The sequence below is a fragment of the Nicotiana tomentosiformis genome, chromosome 8 (assembly GCF_000390325.3).
Source record: "Nicotiana tomentosiformis chromosome 8, ASM39032v3, whole genome shotgun sequence".
Classification (NCBI taxonomy): Eukaryota; Viridiplantae; Streptophyta; class Magnoliopsida; order Solanales; family Solanaceae; genus Nicotiana; species Nicotiana tomentosiformis.
Window position 1 is genome coordinate 136,759,447 of NC_090819.1, and position 8,098 is coordinate 136,767,544.

Consider the following 8,098-nt stretch of genomic DNA (forward strand, 5'->3'; position numbering starts at 1 on the left):
AATTCAAGCACTCTGTTTCCAAGCTACTATCATTAGGAACTGCAGGTAAAATATTCTTGCCTGTGATTATGTAGTTTAATTTTGGTTTCTTATTCTTTCTACTTATATGTATAGTAAAGGAGCTAATCAAATAAAAAAAATATGTTTTTTTTATTTTGTTATTTTGTAGAAGTGATTGGAGGAGGAATACTGGACATTTGACTAGCCTGGAAAGGAGAGTTAGGTAAACGGGAGAGAGTTTTTTTGTCCTTTTGTTTTTGATAAAATTTTGCTAAAGAGAATAGACATGCTGAATAGGAGGTGAGAAATAGAAACAGGTAAGAAGAAGAGTTAAGGAAAAATACAATTGATTACTTTGTTTGCCCAAGAAATACATGTTAAACTAGAACTTACTAGTACTATATTTTAATTCTCTTCAAAATTTCTATGCTTTCCCTTGCTGGTTGTGGTTTCTGTTCTATGAACATGCTTTTCCCCTTATTTTCAATGTAATTGTTTCATATTAGTTTTGAAGCTGACGTTATTTTCTTTAGTTGTGTTGTGGTGAAACTATAGGCAAAAAAGAATAATATTCCGGTTACTTCATTGAAAAGGAAGATAATGCATGAACAAAAAGGTGAAGAAGTTTAAGAGACATCAGAGTGATAGGAAAATATTTGATTGTGAAGGTATTATTCAGTCTTTTTAGCAATCATATTTTTATTTAAGCTCCATTTTTATCTTTTTGTTCTGCTAATCATAAAATATCATAAAATAAGATTGGTTTTTGCGGCACATTAAAATCTCTGTAAAGGTATTATTCTGTTGTTTTGAACAATTCAAGTTTACTTTAAGTTTGATCTGGATCTTTCTGTTCAGTAATAACGTAAAATTTTCATTTCATAAGTGTAAGATTAGGATAAAAATTAGTTTACCTTATTTGTTATAACTATCTGCTAGATTCTTTTGTGTCTGGAAAGGGAAGTTGATGATAGTTATTGTCGCCCCAGTCTTGAGTTGCATCTGAAAAATCAGATTCTTCTAAGATGTTAGTCACTGGTCGATCAACAATTGTTTGAAAATTTTATTATTGACTGCATTAGTACTACATTAAAGATCACTTTAAGAACTTAAACCAAGTAAAAAAGCACGACAAAGAGGAAAAAAGTAAACTAGAGAATAGGTCTTGCAACACAATTGACTTCTCCATCAATAAGCTTTCTGATACTTTACCTGCTTACATCTCTTTTATTAAAGATATGTACCTACTCTTCTAAATATTTTGTTTGTTGAAAACATTTCAATAGAATAAATACAAAAGTGAAATGGGAAACTTATGGGTATATTTAGTTGTTGATTATCATTTTGCTATGTTTGGAAAGAATAAAGATTTAACTAACAGGTCTATTATCTTGGAAAGAAAGAGGGGGCCAGTTAGGGGTGGCATGTGGGCCGGTTAGGACCGGGACCGACCCAGGATCGCAAGCCCAAATGGGCGGTGGGCCTATACGGTCCTAACCGAATAGGACCGGGACCGTGGGGAGGTGGGCTGGGTAGTGGACCGGTCCTATAGGGGAGGCCCGCGAGACCGGGACCGTTTGGGATCGGGACCGGTTGAGAAGTGGGCCGGTTCAAGCGGTCCTAAACGGGCCTATCGGGGCCCAACGGATAATTCTATTTTAAAAAAAATTGACCGTTTGGCCATTTAAAAACTAGCCCTTTGGTCTGCCAAAATAGCCGTTGGCTATTTGCAAAATAGCCATTTAACCCCCGAAACTTTGTTTTAACCACAAACTTTTTATAATTATACTTTTTCCCTATTTTCAACTATAATACCCCCTCATTCTTTTATTTTTCTCATAAAATCATTAATCTCTCTCTAATATTCTTCTATAATTGCTTACTTAATTGTTACATTTTATGCAAAATTGTGAAGTTGGTGAATTGAAGTATTCAAATCTTCAACGATAATTAATTTTTAACAAGTTGTTCATCAATTCGGTAAACTCGTTCCAACTCTTAAGTTTTAATATTATAGTTTTGTTTATTTTATTTACTTTGCTTGATTAATTAAGATGGCTTATTCCTTAAAAAAAAATATTTAGTAAAAATAAGGAAAAATCCAATAGTGGTGAATCTAGTGGCCAATCTGTTCCTCCTCCACTTCCCCCGGCTCCTCGACCCAAACCTGTTACCCGTCCTACACCTCCTATTTTTAATAGCGCTAATAGTTTATTACAATTTATCGAGAGTCAATTTTGCCATAATATTGCACCCGGAACAATTAAACCATGAATATATGAATGCTCTTTATGTTAATCCAACTATTGATGAAAATGATGATGAAGAAATAGATTTTGATGAAACGCAATCGGATGACGATACACCCACTAGTCCTGCTCCTGAAGTTAACCGAACTAATAATCCAAATGATGCCCCGTCTGACCCTCCTATTACTGCCCCTACTTTTTCTAGACAGCCTTCTAAACGGGCAGAAACATCTCTTGTTTGGCCCTTTTTTACTTAACTAAGAGAAAAAAATAGGACTAAATGTAAAACTTGTGGTAAAGAGTTAGTTTTTAAATATGTTGGAAGTCGGGGGGGGAGGGGAAGTTTGACTAGACACATATTGCTACACCCTCAAGATAAAGCTAGATATTTTCGTATGAAAGCTTTAGCCGAGGGGACAAGTGCACCTAGTCAGGCTGACCTTAGTACCGGGTCAAATCAATTTCAACTGGGAATTAACACTATTACCGGTGGTATTTTATATTATGATCCAAAAAAAGATCGGGAAGAATTGGCAAAAATAATTACTGTTATGTACTTACCCTATAGTTTTCCTTCTAACCCTCACTTTGTGCATTATATTAGAAAAGTTTATAATCTTACTTATAAAGGTTTTTTCCTCGCACAACCGTAAAGAGCGATATTTATAAATATAAACATGAATATGAACAATATTTGTGCTATTTATTTACTCATATAAATTGTCGTGTTGTTATTACAACTGATATTGGTAGAAATGGTAATGACTGTGATTAACTTACTGTTACTAGTCATTGGATTGATGAGGATTGGATAATGCAAAAGCGCATTATTACTTATAGAATAATTATTTCACATCACACATGGCAGTTTATTTCTAGCACGATTACGGATATTTGTAGATATTTTTGCATTAATGATAAAATAATATCAGTTTCAATGGATAATGCTACTAGTAACATAAATGTTGTAGCCTTGCTTACCACTACACTAAGTCCTGCATTTAGTAACATTTTTCATGTTAGATGTATTTGTCATATTTATCATTTAATTGTGGGTGATGGTATGCGAATTTTAAATGTTGAAATTGAAAAGGTTAAAATAGCTCTTAATTGGCTTTTTTATTCAAACCGTAAAAGTAGAGTTAGAGAATATTTTAAAAGATACGATGAATTTGGCCTAAGAGAAAGAAAGGTTCCTAAACCTTGTCCGACTAGATGGAATTACATGTATGAAAGTTTGGTTGTTGCATATGAATATAGAAACCCCATAAACTCAACGTTTAATGCTCATGTAAGTGATGGTGATGAGCACCTTACGAATGTGGATTGGGCTAATATTAAAATGCTTGTAGATTTTTTAGAAAAATTTTATATTGCTATAAATGAATTTTTTGGGCAATATTATCCTACTATTTCTAACTGTTTAGTTTATATTGCAAAACTTGCAAATTTATTTGATCATTTTTCAGAGGGTGGGAAAATTTATCAACTTGCTATTGATTCTATGAGAAAAAAGTTTAAAAAATATTTTTTTCCTATTCTCCCTATTTACGGTGTTACTGCATTGTTAAATCCTACTATGAAATTAGGAGGTCCTCAATTTTGGTATGAAACTGTTTATAATGGTTTAGCACTTGAAGATGAGGAGTTGTTTAAACTTCCGGACGCAATAGCCTCAATTAAAATAAATGTTCAAACAATTTATAATGCTTATCAAGTTGCATTAGATCATGCTAGACCAAACGTTCCAACTCCTTCTTCTTCTAGTTCTCAATCATCTAAAAGAACTGCGGGAATAAGAGCACTTAGTGTTTGGGCAGGGTTCAGGGGTTCTCAAGGTTCTAGTACTAGTGATTTTTCACAACTAAATGAGCTTGAAGTTTATTTGTCACAGGGAATTAAGGAAGTGAACCCGACGGCTCCTTTAATATTTTGAAATGGTGGAAGGACAAAGAAAAATACTTTTCGATTCTTTCAAGGATGGCCCGAGACATTTTAACTATTCAAGCTTCAATAGTGGCATCAGAGAGCGCTTTCAGTCAAACAAGACTTCAACTCGGTGATTATAGAGCGTCTATGAGGGAGAGCTTGAAAAAATCAGTACTTTTCAGAGATTGGATCCGTTCGGAAAGAAGAAATTTTGGACTTGCTAAATCACAACCAGAGGTAGACGAAACTTACGAAGAAATGCTAGCTGAACTTGCGGACGATGATGCTTCGCCTGGAAGCGGTGATGACGAAGCTTCTTTTCCGCCACCACCAACGGAAATTCCTCCAGACCTTGAAGGATTTATGAAATTTGTAAGAGATACCATGTAAATTAATATGTAACTTGTATTTTGGCACATCTTGATTAGTTTCTTTTTCTTCTCAGTGGTGGTATTAGCAACTTGTTGTGCTCATTCCATAGGGGGGAGGAAGACTAAGAAAGATATTGCCATAATTTTTTAATGCTATAATAAAATTATAACGCATTGTTTTGAATATCTCTTTAAAATATTTTTGTCTTTTTATATATCTTAAGGTGTATATATAATATAATATAGTATATACTATACTATATAGACATAGTATATAAGCCATATTCGATAGTATACATCTTAAGATATATATATATATATATATATATAGGTGACAATTCTATAATATAATTTATAAATTGCCTTAGATATTTTTATTATCATTTTTTTCTCTAACTTGTATAAAAAAAAAATAAAAAATAAAAAGTATCCGTTGGGCCCATTTAGGTCCGCTTGGGCCTGCTTAGGTCAGGGACCGGCCCACTTAACCCGGGACCGTTAGTTCGTGATCCCGGGCCGGTTCCAACAAGAAGCACGCAAAGCCCGGGACCGCTTAGACCGGCCCACTTAGGACCTGGCCCGCGAAACCCACTTAGGACCGGACCCGGCCCACATACCACCCCTAGGCCGGTAAAGGCAAAATTACTTGTATTCTTCCGAAGAACTTTCACAAAACTGTAGTCTTAAGTCTTTAATTTGTACCCTTCTATTATTCTTGGCAGTTCCTTCAGTATATTATTAAGAAAGTTTTCTACGGGGAACCGTTTTTTTAGCTTTTTGGATGTTCACTCAATGTGTATCATCGTTTGAGCTACTTGTGGGAATTAGCTAAGAGTATAAACTGTGATGACTGTACAACATACAATGATAGTGTGGATAGAAATATAACACAATAACAATACTGTTCATAGTAGGAGATATAACATAATCACTGGAAAAAAAAAAGGGAACTTTTACAGGCTTGTAACGAGTTCTGCACTCTGTTCATTCTATAATATTTCTATAGGTGCTTTCAATCTTTTAGCTTTTTTCTTCGGCCTATATATTTATAGGTAAGATTTTAATATCTTATTAGCTTCTGCTATCGATAGCGAGCCTACAATTCCTTAAGAGGGCGACAAATTACTGCCATGACGACTGCTCTGGGGAATGCCTACTCAAGGTTAAAGAATCTTACTGCTGTTCGTTAATTTTTAGCTCCTGATCAGTTAATTTTTTCATGAGTCACTAAATTGGTTTTTATAACAAAATAGGTGAAGAGTTTGGATTACAGAACTATGTAGCAAACTAGTGCGATATCTGTTGAGACAAGCAAAAGTCTCTTAACATGGTAAACAATCCGGAGTTGAAAGCCGTCATTGAGAGATACATTATATTTGTCAATTATCATGAGAATGATCTTGCTTAATATGTTTGCCAACATACCCATTTTTAAAAATATTTTTATTGCTTTGCCTCGTGCGATAAAATAGTACTACTTAATAAGTATATCATGACGACTAACGCATGTCCACTTTTGATTAAATATTGTAAAAGTGATATTTTCTCAATTTTCATTAATTTTTTTAAAAGTTATGTTTTCTCTCTTTCCTTGTATTGAATTTTTATTTATTTATTACCTTATTATATCATAAATATTACTGTAACACATACAAGAACTAATTGTTGTGTTGAATTGTAAATATCATTGTATATAATATTTTTTTTGTAGATTTTTTGTTTTAAAATTTTAGTTATTTAATAGTATCTTGTGGCATGATGTAGAATATCATCAAAATACGGCAAATATCACGATAAGGTACCAATGTCCTTATCCATAAAAAGGTACCAATGTCAATAGTTAATGTTCATTCAAATATATTACCTTAATAAATTATTCAATTTTATTTTTATTGAAAAAAGAAGATTTGGTCTTGCAATTTAAACCTTCAAATCAACTTTGAAAATATAATTAGATCACTATTATGGTTTATGGTCAAAGATTACAGAGAAGATAAATTCAACAAAGAGTAAACATTCATTTCTTAACTATTAAAATTTTAAAAATAAATTTTCATTCTTATATTATTTTTTAAGACTTTAAGACCGCACGAAGCGCGGGCAGATTGACTAGTTATGAATATAGAATGTAAACTCTTTGCTTCTACCAAACTTTTGCACGCCAATTAAGACATGGCATCATTGTTTTCTTCCCTTAATAATTTTTTCTCATTTTTCTATGCATATTCGGTCATCGACCTCCGAACGCGATACCAGTTTAATTTTTTGAGCTTCTACTCAGATTTCAAAGCTCAAATTCATCCATTTTAGCTCCAAACTTGTTTCTCCATTCGAAATCATACCCTACACGGTATAACACACGTAATGAGTACAACGTACTAGTAATTAGGCTCAAATATAATCAAAGTATAGTAATTAGAGTGCAAAATATAACTAAAAATGTGAGTTCCTAGACTACCATCAAGTTAACCGAAAAATAGATTTTTTAAGTACGGGTCCTATAGCCTCTGGGCTCATCTTAACTCTTAGGTCTAACATGTTAAATATGGGGCCAATCATTTATTAATTGTTAGTGAATATTGAAGCCCAAACCCCAAAATACTACACTTTTTAGAAACTCACCCAACCCCAAAGTCACGCTACCTAAAAATTAATAACCACCATGATTATTATTCAATAAATTATGATATTTATTGGTTCCCCGATGATAACATAAATCTCTTCTGTTACTTTCAATTAATGTGCAAATCATAACTGCTATTATTAAGAAAATATTGAATTGCAAATTCAACAATAAAAAAATACTCATTACTATAGATTCTTAGCAAATACAATAAGCATATATTTTTAGTGCATATTTTATTATTTTCTAGCTAAATTTTATGTTTTAGCATATTACAGTAGGACAATGTGCTAGCACATGCATTGAGCCTCGTAAACTTGGTAAGAATTTAATTCTGCGATTCATTTATTGCTCAAGAAAGAAGTCCAATTTGATAAGCCTAAAATCGAAAATAACCGCACCAAATCGCAAAAAAACTGAATCTCACCGAAAATACTTTGGTTCGATTTTGGTTATTAAAATCGCAAACCAAAAATCAAAAATACTAAATCGAACTTTTATAAAATCAAACCGAACCGATCGATACCCACCCCTAATCTGGACGTTGTAGTAGTTCTTTCCCTTTTACTATCATGGAGTATATCTTATCTTAGCTAAAGAAGCGTAGCAAGATTGGAGTACCAAAACATATCCAAAAAGTTTCAATGCCTAAGTTTTGTTTCATCCACAAGGACGGCAGATTTCTTCTTTTCTTAGTTTTTTGGTTCAGATATTGGAGTGTTACGAGCACACAAAAAAACTAATATATTTACTCATTAAACGCTACCTAATAACTTGAATTTGGATTGTTGTTACATGTCGTTTTATAATGTATCGTATTATATAGTACTGTATTGTATTTTTTAATGAATATAATATTTAAAATAAATTATATTGCTTGCCGTCGTATCATGAAGTCACGCACTAACAATATAAAAAATAAACTT

The 8,098-nt window shown here is 32.8% G+C and overlaps 1 long non-coding RNA gene and 1 other non-coding gene across 2 annotated transcripts; both read left to right on the forward strand.

The window, feature by feature from the left end:
- The first annotated feature begins 160 nt into the window (after positions 1 to 160).
- LOC138896742 (uncharacterized) lies at positions 161 to 5,711 on the forward strand. The gene is made up of 3 exons (XR_011410145.1): positions 161 to 223; positions 534 to 668; positions 5,625 to 5,711. It is a non-coding gene; the product is annotated as an uncharacterized lncRNA (long non-coding RNA).
- Positions 961 to 1,018, forward strand: LOC117275694 (small nucleolar RNA U31b). Its single transcript, XR_004505898.1, has one exon. It is a non-coding gene; the product is annotated as a small nucleolar RNA U31b (small nucleolar RNA).
- Positions 5,712 to 8,098: the final 2,387 nt, after the last annotated feature.